General features: G+C 36.8%; 1 long non-coding RNA gene across 8 annotated transcripts in view; it reads right to left on the bottom strand.

Annotated features, from left to right (window-relative positions):
* Positions 1 to 20,532, bottom strand: part of LOC143673945 (uncharacterized) — a 129,265-nt gene that overhangs the window by 63,892 nt on the left and 44,841 nt on the right. The gene's annotated exons all lie outside the window — the stretch shown is intronic.

The following is a 20,532-nucleotide window of genomic DNA, read 5'->3' as shown; positions in this document are numbered from 1 at the left end:
TGCATTGTTGAGACACATCAATTAAAAAACAAAAACAAAAATATTTTTCCATTGTTCAGCTTACATTTTTATAGGGGCATACAGGTAAGGACTATTACTTCAACAAATAATAAACATAGGTTTATTTTATAGAATGTTAGAAATGAAAGTGCTAAAGCAAAAAAGGGAACAAGTGGTAAAACAGATTGGGTACCAGGAGAAGAGAGTTGTGTTGTAACTTTAAATATCATTGATCAGGGAGGCTTCACTGAGAAGATGAAATATAAGCAAAGACTTTGAAAAGGTGAAGGACACAGAGCATTCCAGGCAGAGGGACTGTCAGAACAAAGGCCTCAGAATAAGAGAATACCCAGTGTCTTAAGGGAACAGCAAGGAGATTAGGACAGCTCAAACAGAATGAGCAAGATGAATTCCAAGAGGGAAAAGAGAATCAGATCCTGTGGGGCCTTCCAGATTATTGTGTAAGGATTTTTGTTTTAACTTTGAATAAGAACAGAAGCCACTGAAGGGTTTTCAAGAGGAGTGCATGAAACGATTTATGTGTTAAAAAGAAGACTCTAGCACAAGGTTTCTCAATCTCAACAGCAGACATTTGGGGCCAAAGAATTCTTTGTTTTTTGTTTGTTTTTTGGGGGAAGTGGGAGTGGAGAGGAAAGCACTACAGACCATCTAGCAGCATCCCCGGCCTCTACTCATTAGATGCCAGTAGTAACCCATTCTCATACATGATAACCAAAAATGTCTCCAGACGCTGCCAAATGTCTCCTGGGGTGGCAACTCTGCCCCCAGTTAGTTAGGAACCATTGTTTCAGTGTTCTTCTGAGAATACACTGAGGAGGAAAGAGTAGAATGAAGGAGACCAGTTAAAATGTTATTTAAGTAAGCTAGGGAAATGAGAAGTGATTGGCTTCTGAATATTGTGGGGCAAAATCAACATGATATCCTGATAGATGAGAAATAGGGTAAAAGACACAAAAGGAAATCACAGAAATGCTAAGATATTTGACTCGGCAACTGGAAAAACAACAAGAGTTCGGCTCTGGACATTTTAAATTTGAGCTATCCACAGATAAGCAGAGATGTAATGTAAACAGCTAAATACATGAATCTAAACTCAAAAGTCTATGCACAAGACAAAAATTTGGGAATTATGAACATTGCAGATATTATTCCAAGTCATGAGTCTGGAAATCATTGAAGGAAAGAAAATAGAGAAGGAAACAAAACACTAAGCCTTTGTTAAGAGGTAGGGGAGATAAAGTGGAAACAGAAAAGGAGATGGAGGAAGAGTAGTTTTCTTTTTCCTAACAAGAAAACCAGGAAAAGTGTCCTGGAATACATGTAAAGAAAGAATGCTGCTGACAGGTCAAGTAGCCTTTTCACTTTTTATACTTTTACAAATATTTCTTTATATAAGATTCTGAAAAGACAGTATACCACAACCAATTTAACCACTCTTCTATTGTTGGGAATTTCTACCTTAAATCCTTCATAGAAAAGGAAGAATATAAACAAACAGGTAGGGTATGTATTTATGCCATTTCCAAAAGTTTGCTATTGCAAAGGACTCTACAGTGAACAAAGATCTTTTCGCATAAAGTTTTTCTTTGTTTAGGATGATTTACTAAGCACTGATCTTAGTAATCAGTCCTAAGACTTAATAAAAACTGTCCAAACATTCTCCAAAAAATCTTGAATTAATGTATATTACCTAGTAACTATATTTTCCTTGCCAGTATTAAGTAAGATCGTTTTTTAAAAAAAATTCTTCTAAAGTGTTGGATGAGAAAAATTATCTTAAGTTTTATTTGTTTGAAAATCTGTCACTATTAGAAAAAAATTTTTCCATACATCTGTTGAGCACCAGCAATTCTTCATAGGTAACTTATTTGTTCTTGGAACACAGAGTCTTCCGTGTTTGGCTGTATAAATTCTTGCATTGAAATATCTAAATATACACATATACAAAAACTAGTCCTCCACCAAACTCATTTTTGCAAATACTTTTTGAAGTGCAATTCATCTTTTAATTTTGGTTAACTTCTTTACACACACTATGTAGTCAAAATTAAGGATGTGATTCATTTCTCAAATACCTACTGTGCAAAAATCAGGATTCAAAGATGATCCATGACCAATCCCTGAACTCTAACCAAAGAAGACAGTAGAGGTGCAAAGAAAGGAAAAGGTGGCTCTCTAATGAAAGGGTTGAAGAATAAGAAGTGTGTATAAAAATTAGTTGTTGCAGCAAACATGGCAGAGTAGCTATCCACCCCATGGAAACATTTATAATTGCTAGACAAGATATTAAAATTTCTTAAGTACATCTATAAGTGGATTAGAAAGGAGGATGAAGGCCAAAATACTGAATGAAAATCTGAAGTTGAATTTCATTTTGAAAACATTAACTAAATGAATAAGCTGCCCTTGGGGTTAGATTTTATCATCTCAGAGAGTATGAAGAACAGGAGACAAAACTCAAAAGTTGCACGAAGTAGGGGATCTAAAAGAAGATACCTCCATAAAATGAGGTCCCAAAACTTAACCTTCAACATACAACATACAAATATTCCCATAACAAAACATAATATCAAGGAAAGCTAACTGTCTCAAACCTCAGCACTGAGAGGGTAAAAAAGCATGACTAATCAAGAATTGGTGCAAAAAGCCTGCCATCACTTCGTATGATCTGATGACCTTGCAGCCTGAATTCACTCTATCTGGTTGATCTAAATTTAATCTATAATGGTGCTTGTCAAAAGTAACAACAGGGGGAAAAAGAAGAATCTCATGAATTTCCACATAATACCCAGATGCAAAATTAGGGGAAAAAAAGAGCAGCTCACAGTAAAAAGCAACACAAAATTCAACAAGGTAAAAAAAAGAAAGAACTAAAAGAAATGATACAGAAAAGATCTCTTAAAACTTCAGGTACTAAAATCAGAAAACTAAGAAATGGCTATTACACGTTCACAGAAATAAAAGACAAGAAACTAAATTAAATATTGGTGAAAAAGGTTTTTAAAATCTTCCAAAAATCAACAATAAAATTAAATGCCTAATGGATATTTCTAATGACAGATTAAACAGAGCCAAAAAGAGAATAGGGAACTAGCAGACAGTTCAGATGAAATACATGAAGCAACATTAGTGAAACAAAGGAAAAACATGCACAAGAAGTTAAAAAAACCCAAGAGTAAAAAAAGATGTGTATTCAATTAGAATTACAAAAGGAAAAGAGAGAGGAAAACAGGAAGAAACAGTATCTAAGAAAGAGAAAGGTTGAGAGTTTTTCCAAATTCTATGAAACAACAATTCAAAGATTCCAGAACACAATGAACTTCAAATAGCACTTATAAAAGAAAATTCATGGATACTCACATTACTGGAAAACTGCAGTATATTAAAGCCAAAGAAATTATCTTAAAAGCAGTGAAAAACAAGTTTCTTTTGAAGTGAAAACAAACACCATATATACTACCCAGCAATTTCACTGCTACATATTTACCCAAGAGAAATGAAAACATTTTTCCACAAAAAGTTCTATAAACAATTATTAGCTTCAACTTTATTCAGAGTAGCCCAAAACTGCAAACATTCTAATATCCATCAACAGTTGAATGGATAGAGAAATTGTGGTATATTCATACACTGAAATATTACTCAGTAATAAGGAAAGAACCACTGACACATGCAACAATATGGGTGAATCTTAAAAATTTCTGCTGAGCAACAGAAGCCTTACACAAGAGTTCTTACCATATCATTCCATTTATGTCATTAAAAAATGATATGGCTTCAATCATTAAAAAAAAGTTGTTCTATGACAGAGAAAGTTCATCTATAGTGATAGACAGCAAAGTTGCCTGGATAAGAGATGGAGAGACTGACTGTCTAGGGTGATGGAAATAATTCTGTATCTTGACTGGGGTGGAAATTATACAGTGTAAACATTTGTCAAAACTCTTGAACTTGAAGTGCATGTAATTTATTGCAGGTAAATTATATGTAAATAAAATTGATTTTAAAAACAAATGAAAATACAAGATCTCATAAATACAGGATAGTATCGGGGAAATATGTAATCAATGCATACTAGGGTCTATAATTAACAGTAATACTGCAATGTTTCCATTGCATGTAACAAAGGCAATATGCCAAAGCTAAATATCAAGGGGGGTAGGGTGGGTAGGGGAATCTTTGTGGAATAAAACTGTCCTCATACAGACTGTGGTGGTGAAGCCATGGCTATGTGATTATATGGAGAACCATCAATTGTTTTACTTAGGTTGGACTGTATGATGTGTGAATTAAATTTCACAAATGAACAGACAGAAACAAGTGTTGGAGAATATGTGAAGAGAGAGATGCACCTATTCACTGCTGGTAGGGAAGTAGAGAGGTGCAGCCCTTCTGCAACCCCGCGGTTAGGTATACACTTGGAGGACTAAGAGCAGGGAAGGGAATGGACATTTGCACACTGGTGTTTATGGCGGCAGTGTTCCAGTGGTGGATGGTACATCCACTGAAGTATGGAAGGGGGAACTGTGGTGTGTACATATAATGGACTACTGCGCAGCTGCAAGAAGGAATGAAGTCCTGAGGCAAGCAACTAGGTGAATGTAACCTGAGGACAGTATACTGAATGAAATAAGCCATAAATGACAAGACAAATATTACACAACTCACTAATATGAACTAAGAGTTAGGTGGAATCCCTTCCCCCTTGAAGTAACTGGACCTTAGCAAGCATTCCAGGAAGCTTCCCCCACTCATAATTTACAGGAGGCCCCCTGCAAAACCAAACCTGCCCCAGCTAATGCAGCAGTTGCATGAGTTCCCTTGCATTCCCCTGTGGCAGCTGCCTTCCTGCTATAATCCCTTGTCCAACATCCATCCTCCCACAGTATTACAGCCCCCAGCAGCTGCAACTTGCAATGACACCCCACTTAGCCCCACCCTCACCCCACACCACTTCTAAACTAACCAATGGAAACATGCCAACTTCCTACTCCCAAGACAGACAAAGAAAACCCACCACCTATCCCATAAAATCTGTACCCATTCCCCTGCTCAGTGCTGTCACATCTTAAGTAGCAGCCCACTCTCACAGAACCTTGCAATAAAACTCCTTTGAGTTCAAGTTTGAATTTCCTTTCCTCCCGGTTGAAAAACATATTGCTAACTATAATGTGTAAACTCTGAGAATTGAATTCAAAAGCACAGGTTATCAGGTGAAGGCCTACTGTAAAGATTCCTAACAGCAGTGACATCTATTCCAGAGTTCTGTTATTTCTAAATTCTGTGATGCTCTTTTTATATAATCTGGTTGTTCCCTAGAAGTGCAGGTGTTAGTATGACACCTGAGACTCAGGGCTAGAGATCTGCAGGTATGAGAGTCAGCATTACCCCATATAGCAATTGTTAAAAAACACTGAAAAAGTGATGAGACTTCAATGAAGCTTCAGTGGATGAAGCAGATCTGGATAGGAATAAGTGAAGCAGATTAAAGGGTAAAGGATGATATTGACTATATTTTAAGACTTCAACATCTATGTGAGACCAAAGGAAGAGATGTTTATTTGATGCAAAATTTATTTGATGCAAAATTTGGCAGCACACTAATATCACTTGGATAGTCAGCTTATTCAAACATCGTAATTATGTGGAACCTGGAATAGGAAGTGAGATTTTGTTGGTTTGTACAGATTGATGGGATGTGTCAATACACCCCAGAGTAATATGGGCAAAAGACTAAAAAGTATTTGCAAAGTCCAATTGAGGGACTGGGGAAAAAGGTGCAAATATTAAACCTCCCCAATTTGAGGTGGGGAAGACCTCAAATTCGTAATATTCTTCCAAGAATTGGAACCCTCAATCTTGGGGCTGGCTCTTATGAAACTTATTCCTGCACAGGAAACACTAAGCCTACTCATAATTATGCCTAAGAGTCATCCCCAGAGAACCTCTTTTGTGGCTCAGATGTGACCTCACTTCCTAAGACAAATCTGCAGGTGAGCTCACTGCCCTCCCCCTCTATGTAGGACATGACTCCCAGGCTGTAAGTCTCCCTGGCAATGTGGGACAGGACTCCAGGGGATGAGCCTGGCCTTGGTATCATGGGACTTAAAAAGATTTCTTGACCAAAAGGGGGAAGAGAAATAATGAAAAATAAAGTTTCAATGGCTCAGAGATTTCAAACAGAGCCAAAAGGTCATTCTGGAAGTTATTCTTATGCAGTACATACATATGCTTGTTCAGGTTTTGGTATATTGGAGTAGCTAGAGGAAAATACCTAAAACTATTAACTATAATCCAATAGCCTTGATTCTTGAAGATGACTGAATAGAGCATTTAACGTGGGACCATGTGATTTTAAAAACCTTGTGACTGACAATCTCTTTATCCAATGAATGGACACAGGAGTAAAAAAAAAAGGACAAAAATATACAAATACTAGGGAGGGTATGGGATGTTTTAGGCTTTTCTACTTTAATTTTATTCTTATTTTTATTGTTTCTGGAGTAATGAAAATGTTCAAAAATCAATTGCATTGTCAAATGCATAGCTATGTCATGATACCATGAACCACTGACTGTACAATCTGGATGACTATATGGTATGTGAATATATAATACCTCTCAACAAAATTACATTAAAAAATGAAAATATAAAGATGTATACCTAGTTCCAGGAAGATGGCGGAATAGGATATATAAAATTCAACCCTGCTCCAAGGAACAGTTAGAGAAGGGATGGGAGGGCACCTGAGAGGGCAATTGCAGAGTTTACATGATCTGGGAGAGTCTTCTGCACCACACAGACTCTGTGGCCCTGGTTGCAAAAGCTGAGGAACTGAGAAGCAGAGAATCAGAGACCACCTGGCTGGTGCAAACAGCCTAACGCAGAAGCCTGGAGCCCTCAGGAGCACACAGTTGGGGAGACAGAGACTAGGAAGTAAGCCAAGCTGTGTTCCTTCAACTAGCTACCCTCAAGAGTGCAGCCCTGTGAACCACAACTCACCCCACACACCATACACCTGAACCCTTTCACCTGCCCCCACTCCCAGTGCTCCAAGCACCTCCACCAAGCCAACACTTCCCGCACATACCTACCCTACACCCCCACCCCAAATGCAGCCCAAACCACCTCTCCTGAACCCCTCCCAAGCACTACTACCCCTCCATGCTCCCTGTAGACTGTCGCCTATGCATAAAGGCTGCAGGTGCTTACCTCCATACCCAGGTAATACTGCCCAGAGCCCATACAGTCATACAGCCCCGCTCCACCCCCCTGAGCTCTGCACAAGAGTACATCAGTTTACCACATTCTTAGACACGCATGTAGATGGTACCCGGTCATGCCCCCCCAACTATGGGATAGTGCTGACCTGAGCAGCTGGGTTATATCGAAGCCCAGCCCATGCAGGCACAATGCTGACCCACTTCCATAGCTCTGCTATGCTCACAAAGGGAACTGTGCCTTAGACCAGCATATACCAGGGTCATGCTCCCTAGACCATGAACCCACACAAGCCATATCCCCCACCCAGTGCTGAGCTCCCAATTTCACAGGCACTAGCATGGCACATCCCCACCCTGTCCCTATATCTGCACTGCAATGCATCACCACACTTTTGTGCCTCGCCCTTTACCCTGCATTATGTTATACATCCATCCCACAAACACAAGGCTTTAGACCACTGAAGGAAATCAACTTTCAAAATAAATCACTCAAGAAATTTACATGTGGTGAAAACAACAGAAGATCACTAAGCATATCACAATGCAGACAGACATAGCCCAGCCTAACAACCAAATTAAAACACCAGAGGAAACACAGACATTGGAACAACTTATCAAAGATGTTCATACACCTCTACTAAATAAAATAAATGGATGGCTAATGACATAAAGGAGATCAAGAAGACACCAGAAGAGCATAAAGAGGAATTTGAAAGAATGAATAGAAAAATACCAGATATCACAGAGATTAAAAATTCTGTAGACCAAATAAAAAACATACTAGAGAGACACAATAGCAGATATGAAGAGGAGAAGAAAGAATAAGTGAACTAGAGGACAGAACAACTGATTTAGAACACTCAAAATAGCAAATGGCAAAAAGACGGAAAAATGTGAATTGGATCTCAGGGAAATGACAGACCCAACAAAGCACACAAATATAAGAATCATTGTGTCCCACAAGGAGAAGAGGAGAATAAAGGGTGTGGGAAAAGAGGAGAATAAAGGGCTTGATGATATAATGGGGGAAAATTTCCCAACCCTTATAAAGGTCATAAATATACAAGTCAAAGAAGCTCAATGAACTCCAAACAGAATAAATCCCAATAGGCCTTTCCCAAGACACACACTAATCAGTCTGTCAAATATTGAAGCAGATAATTCTGAAAGGGGCAAGAGATAAACAAACTACTACATGCAAGGGAAACCACATAAGAATGAGTTCATACTACTCAACTGGCACCATGGAGGTGGGAAGGCAGTGGTATGATATATTTAAGATTCTAAAACAGAAAGACTTACATCCAAGAATTCTGAAGCCAGCCAAATTGTCCTTCAAAACTGAGAGAGACATTAAAATTTTCACAGACAAACAAATCCTGAAAGAACATGTCAACAAGAGACAGGCCTAACAAAAAATACTAAAGGGAGTTCTGCCAGTTGAAAAAAAAAAGACAGGAGAGGGACATCTGGAGGATGGCACAGAATTGAAGAGTACCAGTAGGAGTAACTTAAAGGATAAAAACAGTAAGAGGGAAAGGGATATATAGATCTGACAAATAAAATCCAAAGGATATGGATGGCAGATTCAAGAAATGCCTCTTCAGTAATAACTTTGACTGTTAAGGACTAAACTTACCAATTAAAACACGCAGATTTGCAGGATGGATTAAGAAATATAATCCAGCTAGATGCAGTTTACAAGAGATTCATCTGAGACAAAAGGATGAAGACACACTGAAAGTGAAAGGATGGAAAAAGATTTTCCATGCAAGTTGTAACCAAAAGAAAGTAGGAGTAGCTATACTAATATCGGACAAAATAGAATTCAAATGTAAAGACATCAAAAGAAACAAAAAGGACACTATGTATTAATTAAAGGGACAATTCACCAAGAAGAAAAAACAATCATAAATGTTTATGCTCCCAATGAAGGAGCTCGAAAGTTCAAAAGACAGACAAGGCAAAATTGAAGGGAACGATGGATGTTTCAACAATAATAGTACAAGACTTCCACTCTCCACTACAGCTAGAACAACCAGACAGATCAACTAGGAAACAGAGAAGTTAAACAACTTGAAAAATGAAGTAAACCTAACAGACATATATAGGTTGTTACACCCCAAAACACCAGTAAATACATTCTTCTCTAGTGCTCATGGAACATTCTCCAGGATAGATCATATGCTGGGGCACAAAACAAGTCTGCATAAATTTAAAAACACTGAAATTATTCAAAATCTTTTTCTGATCAAAATAGAAGGAAGTTAGATCTCAACAATCATCAAAGAATGAGAACACTCACAAATATATGGAGATTAAATAACATACTCTTAAACAACCAGTGGGTCCAAGAAGAAATTGCTAGAGAAATCAGTAGCTATCTGGAGATAAATGAAAATGAGAATACAACATATCAAAACATGGGATGAGGCAAAGGCTGTGCTGAGAGGGAAATTTATTTCCCTAAATGCCTATATTGAAAAAAAAACAAAAGAATGAGCAAAAATCGAGGACTTAAGTGCTCACCTAGAGGAACTTGAAAAACAACAGCAAACTAACCCCAAAGCAAACAGAAGAGAAATAACAAAGATTAAAGCAGAGTTAAATGGAGGCAGAACAAAAGAACAATAGAAAGAATCAATAAAACCAAAAGTTGGTTTTGAGAAACCAATAAATTTTTTTATTTATTTTTTTGAGAAAATTGAGAAAATCAATAAAATTGATGGGCCACTAGCAAGACTGACAAAGATAAAAAGAGAGAAGATGCAAATAAACAAAATCAAAAATGAGAAGGGGTGCACTATCACAGATCCTGAAGAAATAAAAGAAATCATAAGAGGATACTATGAACAACAATATGCCAAAAAACTAGACAACTTAAATGAAATGGACAAATTTCTGGAGACACACAAACAAGCTTCACTGACTCAGGAAGAAAAATATCACAACACAAGTAAAGAGATTCAATTAGTCATCAAAATGTTCCTACAAAGAAAACCCCAGGGCCAGGTGGCTTCACAGGGGGAGTTTTATCCAACATTCCAAAAAGAACTAACACCAAAACTGCTCAAATTTTTCCAAAAAATTGAGGAAAAAGGAACTCTACCCAATTCATTTTATGAAGCTAATATTATTTTAATACCAAAAACCAGACAAAGATGCTATAAGAAAGGAAAACCACAGGCCAATCTCCCTAATGAAAACAGATACAAAAATTCTCAACAAATTATTAGCAAATAAAATCCAACAACACATTAAAAGACTTATACACCAGGACGAAGTGGGGTTTACCAGGAATGCAAGGATTGTTCAACACAAGAAAATCACTTAATGTAACACAGCACATTAACAAATCAAAAGGGAAAAAATCACATGATCATCTTGATTGATGCTGAAAAAGCATTTGACAAAATTCAATATCCTTCTCTGATAAAAACACTTCAAAAGAAAGGAACCAAAGGTAACCTTCTCAGTATGATAAAGGGCTTATTTGAAGAACTGATAGTCAGCATCGTACTCACAGGAGAGAGACTGGAAGCTTTCCCCCTAAGATCAGGAATGAGACAAGGATGCCCTCTGTCAGCACTATTATTCAACATTATACTAGAATGTCTAGCTAGAGCAATCAGGCAGAAAAAAGAAATAAAAGTCATCCAAATTGGAAAGGAAGAAATAAAACTTTCATTATTTGCAGATGACATAACTATACTTGGAAAATCCAGAGAAATCTACAACAAAGTTATCTGAACTAATAAACAAATTCAGAAGGTGGTGGGATAGGAAATTAATGTGCAAAAATCAGTAAGGTTTCTATACACAAGCAATGACCTAGCTGAGGAGTGAATTAAGGAAAAACTTCATTCAAAACAGCAAATAAAAGAATCAAGTGCTTAGAAATGAACTTAAATAGGGATGTAAAGCAATTGTACACAGAAAAATACACATCACTGCTAAAAGAAATCAAAGAAGGCCTAAATAGGTGGAAAGGCACTCCCTGCTTACGGATAGGAAGGTTAAATATAGTTAAGATGTCAATTCTCCCTGAACTGATTTAAAGATTCAAAGCAGTATGACTCAAAATTCCAAAGACCTACTTTGAAGACTTGGAAAAGCTCATTTTCAAATTCATCAGGAAGGGAAAGTGACCCCAAAAAGCTAAAAGCATCCTAAAAAAGAAAAATGAAATGGAAGGATTCACACTCCTTGACTTTAAAAAGTCTTATAAAATCATATGGTCAAAACAGCATGGTATTGGCACAAAGAGAGAAGTATTAACCAGTGGAATCATATAGAGAGAGCAGAATTAGACTATCAAATCTATGGTCAATCGATTTTTGACAAGGCCCCAAATCCAATGAAAATGGGACAAAATAATTTTTTCAATAAATGGGCATAGGAGAACTGGATATGAGCAGCCAAAAGAATGAACAAGGACCTTTTACCTAATACATTATACAAAAATTAACTCAAAGTGCATCAAACATCTAAATATAAGAACTAGCACCACAAAGCTTCTAGAAGAAGCATCTTCAAGACCTAGTAATAGGAGGTAGCTTCCTAAAACCTTACACCACAACCATAAGCAACAAAACAAAAAATAGATAAATGGGAACTCTTCAAAATCAAATGCTTCCATACCTAAAAGTCTTTGTCAAGAAGGTGAAGATGCAGCCAACTCAATGGGAGAAAATATTTGGAAATCATGTATCAGACAAAGGTTTGATATCCTGTATTCATACAGAAATCATACAACTCAACAACAAAAGAACAAACAACCCAATTATAAAATGGGCTAAAGATATAAATAGGCACTTTTTCTGAAGAGCAAATACAAATTGCTCAAAAATAAATGAAGAGATGTTCAATTTCATTGGCTATAAGGGAAATGCAGATCAAGACTACAAAGACATACCACGTCATGCTTATAACAATGGCTGCTATTAAACAAATAGGAAACTACAAATGCTGGAAAGGATGTGGAGATATTGGGACACTTATGCACTGCTGGTGGGAATGTATATGGTGAAGTCACCACGGAAGACTCTTTGGTGGTTCCTTAGGAAACTAAATTTCGAGTTGCCTTATGACCCAGCAATAGCACTACTTAGTATATACCCAGAAGAGCTGAAAGCAATGACACAAACAGTCGTTTATACACAGATGTTCATAGGAACATTATTCACAATCACTGAAAGATGGAAACAAATCAAATGCCCAACAAAAGACAAGCAAATTAACAAAATGTGGTATATATATGTATATATATATGTGTGTGTGTGTGTGTGTGTATATATATATATATATACACACACGATGTGGCAGTAAGACAAAATGATGTCCTGAGCAGATGACAAGATGGATGAGCCTTGAGGACATAATGCTGAGTGAAATAAGTCAAACACAAAAAGACAGATATTGTGTGACTCCACTTTGATGACCATGGTAAAGGTAAAATCAGAAGCTTATAATACAGAATATAGGGAACTTAGAGATACATAGAAACTAGAGGAGAGTGAACAGTTAGCTAATGAGGTTGAATGCAAATGTAAGGGAATAAATAGAAGTGAAGGCAGTTCTCTAGTAGATCTATAGAACCTAGGGCATCTAGGGCAATATATAAGATTTTACAAAAGTTTCATGAACTAGAAACTTTCTAGGAACCTACAATCTCTAGATGGGTCCCTGGACCAGACAAGTCCTGAAACCTAGAGGGCCCAGCCTCTTCAGAACATCAGCTAGTTTCATCTCTCTATCCCATATTGTTTGATAGCCCCTTCCAACATGAAAAAGTTAGAGTAGCTGTAGCCCAAATACCCCTAAAGAGAGAGATGAAAAGAGCAAAGATCTCAGTGCAGTTATACAGAGATAATTGGATTTAATAAAGGAATATGACTGTGGAATCATTAAATTGATATCTCTTTTAGTTTCCAGTATCTTAGAGTAGCTAGACGTAAAAACCTAAGATTGTGGAATTGTAACCCATGTCAAACTCTGAAATTTGTTCTACAACCAATTGCGGCACTGAGCTTCATAATTTATTGCTCTTTTGCATATGTTATTTTTCACAAAATAGAAAAAAAAGTTAATTATGATGATTAAAAAAAAGTACTGGGCGGGCCACAGTGGCTCAGCAGGCAAGAATGCTCACCTGCCATGCCAGAGGACCCAGGTTCGATTCCTGGTGACTGTCCATATAAAAAAAAAAGTATTTACTCCTTCTAGCCTCCAATGTTCTGGAGCAGCTAGAAGGAAAAGTATGAAATGACAGTACGGTAGCCCATGACAAACTCTGGGATCTGTCCTGTAACTACTTAGTGAAGAGTGCTTTGAAAACCTTTGCTTTTTCCTTTTTTTGCTTTATAGATATGTTACATTATACAATAAAAAAAGTTAAAAAATTGCATAGCTATGTGATGATACCATGAATCACTGATTGTACAATTTGGATGATTATATGGTATGTGCAGATATAATGTATCTCAATAAAATTACATTAAAAAACAAATGAAAATATAAAATAAGATCTCATAAATACAAATCTAAATATGAGAATAATGATATTATATATAAATGCACTAAGTGATCCTTCCAGTTAAATGACAAAGAATCAGGCTGGATTTTTTAAAAGATACACATTTTAAGGATAATGAAAAGGTGAAAGTAAAAGGATTTTAAAAGACATCAATTAAATAATCAAAGCTAATATAACTAGATTAACACAAATTAATAAAAATGCTTTATGACAAAGTCTTACAGATAAAGAAAGTAACTTTATTGGATTAAAAGCTCAATTCAAAATGAACAGAAAATCTATTTCCATTTATACACAATAAATAAGCTTCAAATACATATTTAAAAACCTAACAGATATAACAGAGAAACAAACAATCATGGCAAGAAAGTTTTTTTTGTTTTCCTTTTTCTTTTTATGATTTTGTTTTTAGAAGTATTTTTTCTTTTTTTTAGTTGACATTTCAAAACAACAAACATGAACATTCTTAACATACAAACATTCCACATATTATGTACAATTGTATAATCAATGGCTCACAAAATCATCACATAGAAGTATATTCATCACCATGATCATTTTTTAGAACATTTGCATCACTCCAGAAAAAGAAAAAAGAAAAAACCCATGCATACCATACACCCACTCATTGATCACTAGTACTTCCATCTACCTAATGTATTTTAAACTTTGTTCCCCTTATTTTTTTCTATACCCCTTACCACTCTCATTGATTATTTCACTAGTATTTCAGTCTACTCATTTTATTTTGACATTTGTTCTCCCATTATTTGTTTATTTTTAATCCATATTTTTTACTCATCTGTCCATACCATAGATAAAAGGAGCATAGACACAAGATTTTCACAATCATGCAGTCACACTGCGAAAGCTATATCATTATACATTCTTCGTCAAGAAATATAGCTACTGGAACATAGCTCTGCATTTTCAGGCACTTTCCTCTAGCCTCTCTAATACACCTTAAAGTTAAAAGGGAATATTTATATAATGCACATGAATAACCTCCGGGATAACTTCTTGACTCTGTTTGAAATCTCTCATCCACTGACATTTTATTATGGCAATTTCTAACACACTTTCAAGATTACTTTATAGAATAAACAGGAGTAAAAATCCACAGGCTAGGAAAGAACTTCTCAATGTTCTTTAATAATCTCCTAACAGGCAAATACAGACCTATGCATAACAGCTACGGAACAATTCTTTTGAAGTACACAAGAAACAGTAATAAAAGCTGAGCATATTCAAGGTCATAAAAGAAGCCTCAAAAATTTCAAAAGACTATAATCACTGAGAGTAGTCCTCTTATCTTTCTATGATATATCAGAAATCAATAAAAGAAATGTTATCCTCCCTAGAGGGACGTGGCATGGATAGGCTCTGAGAGGAATGGCTGCAAGGACAGAGACTTCCGGAGAAGATGGCGGCTTAGTAAGACGCGCGGGTCTTAGTTCCTCCTCCAGAAAAGCAACTAAAGAAACAGAAACAATACGAAACAGCTCCCGGAGTCACGACAGAGACCAAAAAGACAGCGTACCCCATTCTGGAACAGCTGAACGGGCAGGGAGAATCTACTGCGGTGAGATACCCGAGGAGCGCGCGTTCTCCCGGCTGGGGCGGATGGCGACTGGGGTCCCCTCCACGCACGTGGCTCCCCGGTCTGACTGGGAACGTTGGATAGCGGGGCCCTCCTGTCACGCTTGGCGTTTCGGGCCAGCTGGGTAATTAGGACCGGCACTCTCCCAAGCCGCGGCGGCCAGCGACCCCCGCCTCCACGCGCGGTTTCCCGGGCCGACTGCCGTGCAGACAGACGAGCGCCACGAGCGCCACCTACTGGGTAGGAAAAGAAAAACAGAGCCCAGAGATTCACAGAAAAAGCTTTCAACCAGCTGGGTCCCACACCCAGGGAAATCTGATCAAATGCCCAGACACCAGCAGAAAATAATGGATGACGCTCGGAAAATTGAAGATATGGCCCAGTCAAAGGAACAAACCAATAGTTCAAATGAGATACAGGAGCTGAGACAACTAATGCTGAATATACGAACAGAAATGGAAAAACTCTTCAAAAACCAAATCAATAAATTGAGGGAGGACATGAAGAAGACATGGGCTGAACAAAAAGAAGAAATAGAAAACCTGAAAAAACAAATCACAGAACTTATGGGAGTGAAGGACAAAGAAAAAATGGAAAAAACAATGGATACCTACAATGGTAGATCTAAAGAGACAGAAGCTACAATTAGTGAACTGGAGGATGGAACATCTGAATTCCAAAAAGAAACAGAAACTATAGGGAAAAGAATGGAAAAACTTGAGCAGGGGATCAGGGAACTGAATGACAATAGGAAGCGCACAAATATACGTGTTGTGGGTGTCCCAGAAGGAGAAGAGAAGGGAAAAGGAGGAGAAAAACTAATGGAAGAAATTATCACTGAAAATTTCCCAACTCTTATGAAAGACCTAAATTTGCAGATCCAAGAAGTGCAGCGCACCCCAAAGAGAATAGACCCAAATAGGCGTTCTCCAAGACACTTACTAGTTAGAATGTCAGAGGTCAAAGAGAAAGAGAGGATCTTGAAAGCAGCAAGAGAAAAACAATCTGTCACATACAAGGGAAACCCAATAAGACTATGTGTAGATTTCTCAGCAGAAACCATGGAAGCTAGAAGATGGTGGGATGATATATTTAAATTACTAAAAGAGAAAAACTGCCAACCAAGACTCCTATATCCAGCAAAATTGTCCTTCAAAAATGAAGGAGAAATTAAAACATTTTCAGACAAAAAGTCACTGAGAGAATTTGTGACCAAGAGACCAGCTCTGCAAGAAATACTAAAGGGAGCACTAGAGTCAGATACGAAAAGACAGAAGAGAGAGGTATGGAGTAAAGTGTAGAAAGAAGGAAAATCAGATATGATATATATAATACAAAAGCCAAAATGGTAGAGGAAAATATTATCCAAACAGTAATAATACTAAAAGTTAATGGACTGAATTTCCCAATCAAAAGACATAGAATGGCAGAATGGATTACGACCCAGCAATACCACTGCTAGGTATCTACTCAAGGGACTTAAGGGCAAAGACACAGATGGACATTTGCACACCAGTGTTTATAGCAGCATTATCTACATTATCAACAGACGAGTGGCTAAACAAACTGTGGCGTATACCTATGATGGAATATTATGCAGCTTTAAGACAGACTAAACTTATGAAGCATGTAATAACATGGATGGACCTAGAGAACATTATGCTGAGTGAGTCTAGCCCAAAACTAAAGGACAAATACTGTAAGGTCCCACTGATGTGAACCGACATTCGAGAATCAGCTTGGAATATATCATTGGTAACAGAGACCAGCAGGAGTTAGAAACAGGGTAAGATAATGGGTAATTGGAGCTGAAGGGATACAGACTGTGCAACAGGACTAGATACAAAAACTCAAAAATGGACAGCACAATAATACCTAAGTGTAATGTAACTAGGTTGGAGCACTGAATGAAGCTGCACCTGAAATATGGTTTTTTGTTTGTTTGTTTGTGTGTTTGTATCTTTTGTTTTTGTTTTTTTCTTTTTCCTTTATATATATATATATATTATTAGTATTATTATTTTAATTCTCTTCTCTATATTAACATTCTATATCTTTTTCTGCTGTTTTGCTAGTTCTTTTCCTAAATCGATGCAAATGTACTAAGAAATGATGATCATACATCTATGTGATGATACTAAGAATTACTGAGTGCATTTGTAGAATGGAATGATTTCTAAATGTTGTGTTAATTTCTTTTCTTTTTTTTGATTAATAAAAAAATTTAAAAAAAAAAGAAATGTTAAAAAACTGAAAATTAAGAAGCCACCTTCAAAATTACCAATGAACAAAGAAAAATATCATAATGGAAATTAAGTTTTGAAACAAAGGTAATGAAAATACTAAGTATCACAATTTGTGGTTGTGGAATGCAAACAAAAGGGAAATTAGTGGGGAACTTATAGTCCCAAAATATACGTACTTGAAAAAAGCTGAAGAGTAAGGAGGGCCTATCTTAAAATGATACTGCAAAAGTAGTAATAAAGCCAAAGAAAGATGGCAGGAAAAAACAAGACATGGCACTTTAAGTATATTCTTCAGAGAAATTAGATTAATTTTTTAAATATGCTAAAGTAATTACAGGAAATAGCAGATGGGAAAGGGGGCTACTGTTCTTTTCCTAACTAACTTATATAAAACCATTTGATTCTTTTAAACTCTATGCACACATAACTTCGATAAAAAATCAAAACCCAATTAAAAAGGAAAAAAGAAAGAAAAACAAAGCATAACAAAAGCCTGTATGGAAAATGTTGTCATGCTACCAGATATACACCATTATGCCACCACAGAAGTAAGAGAGCTTTGACAATGTAGAATTTTTGACACCTCCAATATTCTGCACAAGAGCAACCCCCTACCGCCTCCCTTTCTGCAGTATCCACCAATCATCCTATAGAAGTGTGCCCCTTCCCTGCTCGGGGCTTTCATCATCTTCAGTGTCAGCCCACCTGTGCAGATCCTCCCAATAAAGCTCCTTTAATGCAGAAAAAAAAAGAAAGAAAAGAAACAAGAGCAAATAAAATTATAAGTAATTGTCACCAAGAATAAATAATAACAGCTTTAAAGGCATGGTAAGGTGTCCTCAAAAGAATCTGATAAGTACTTTAAAATGTCATATTTTTTCAAATGACATTAATTTTGCCTCCATCTGGCCACTGAACAGAAACCTTAACACATCTGGAAATAAAGTGGGTAGTGTTCAGGATTCAAGCAAATGCATCAAACAATTTTAAGCTTAAGTGGCTGATGATGAAAATGACATGCAAACCCAAGTGGAAAAAGCCACAATCATAGCTAATTTCATTGATGTTTAATACATAATGGTCTGTCAGGACTGAGGCAGGGATGGCTGAATAAAATTCTCTCAAGCACTTTCAATATGGAATCAACCAGCTTTTTAAATCCTCAATAACACATCACTTAGATGATACGGTGAGCCAGTGATTGTTTACTTGAGATCATCTGTATGGTATGTGAAGGTATCTCAATAACACTGCATTCAAAAAAAAAAAAAACACTATATACGGTTCAAACACACACTTAAAAAATCAGAGACTAAAGTATTTGAACAGTGCATTCCTCTGAAACTTAAAAGTGAAAAAGACAGTCAAGTGCCAAAATAATTACTTTCTGATATGTAAATAAATAAAAGTGTTGTTTCACTTTTTTGGGGGGTAGGGGGTGGGGTCCATGGTCCAGGAACCAAACCCAGGTCTCCGGCATGAAAGGGAAGCATTCTACCACTGAACCACCCATGCACCCTGTGCTGTTTGTTTTTTTTGCTTAAACACAATAAAAACGTATAACTCACTCAGTAAGAAGAGTTCTCAGGGTTATTTCAGGCAGAAAGATCTGTCTTTGCCAGCTGACCTCAGTCACACTGAGAAAGGTCAAAAATAGGAACCTGCTTTAGGAGCATCCAAACTACAAAGGACAAGTGAGCCAGTTGCTGATAAGGTACATGCAGGTACCCTATTTCTGGGTGATGAACTGTGGTTGGGAAATCAGGAATCTACAGGTAAAGAGGCAAGAAGAATGGATCATGGTTTAAAAAAAAAACTGGATTGTGAAAGAATGATAATCAAAACCCTGGCCTTGATACACATTATAAAATTACTCTTTTCTATTCTCTCCTCAAGAATCCTACTGTTTGTAATTATATAATGTATTTCTCATATACATATAAATAGAGAAGAAAACAGGCATTTTCTTCATACAACAATCAATTCCCTCCCCAAATTCCTTCAACGACATGTTTCTGCTATGAATTAGTAGTATTTCTTGTCTTCTGGGGGAGGTATTTTCAAGTGGTTCTGGCCTGACCATGAAGGGGTTAAACTAGCAGCAAATATTTGCTGTAGGTTAAATGGAAGAAAATCACCTTGCACCCTTTCCCAAATGCCTCTGCCGGGCCCTTTCATTTTCCTTTTTCTGTCAAAAATGATCTCTTTCATTCCCACCTCTCTTCTAGCATCCCTGACCTCAATTCTTTGGGGAGCACCAAAGCATGGCAGGAAGGAGAGGAGCAACATGTTGATACTTTCACTGCATCAAAGGCCCATAAGATCCCAAAGGAAAACCTGAATAACTGGAAATGTGAAGTTCAAACATTAGCCGGCAAATATTTCTTTTGTGTTTCTTGCATATAAGTGCACATTAAAGTTGTTTTCTTTAAGCAACTAAGAATCAAGTGTGTGGAATGAGGGATGGGCAACAAGGGCTAAATAAATCTTCAATATCATCTAGTTTAAACCCCTTACAGTTTAAGACCCTGGACACTTCCAGAGACTTACTCAAGGACCCACCAGAAGTTAGCAGCAGAGTGAGAATAAGAAACTAGATCTACTGACATCAATCAACTTTTACCATTAGTAATCCAGGATAAATTCACTATATTCTAGGAAACAAGGGGAAGTAACATTAATAAATCACCTCCTAAGGTGCCTGAAACTATAGAGCTGTAGCCATGTTTCTTGAAGATGATTGTATAATGATATAGCTTTCACAATGTGACTGTATGATAGATAAACTTTGTGTCTAATGTTCCTTTTATCTATGGTATGGACAGATGAGTAAAAAATATGGATTAAAAACAAATAAAAGGGGGAAAATGTTAAAATAAATTGAGTGGATTGAAATACTAGTGATCA

The sequence above is a fragment of the Tamandua tetradactyla genome, chromosome 2, assembly GCF_023851605.1.
Source record: "Tamandua tetradactyla isolate mTamTet1 chromosome 2, mTamTet1.pri, whole genome shotgun sequence".
In the NCBI taxonomy this organism is placed as follows: domain Eukaryota; kingdom Metazoa; phylum Chordata; class Mammalia; order Pilosa; family Myrmecophagidae; genus Tamandua; species Tamandua tetradactyla.
The sequence above is the reverse complement of the archived record's forward strand: the minus strand, read 5'-3'. Positions and strand labels throughout refer to the sequence as shown.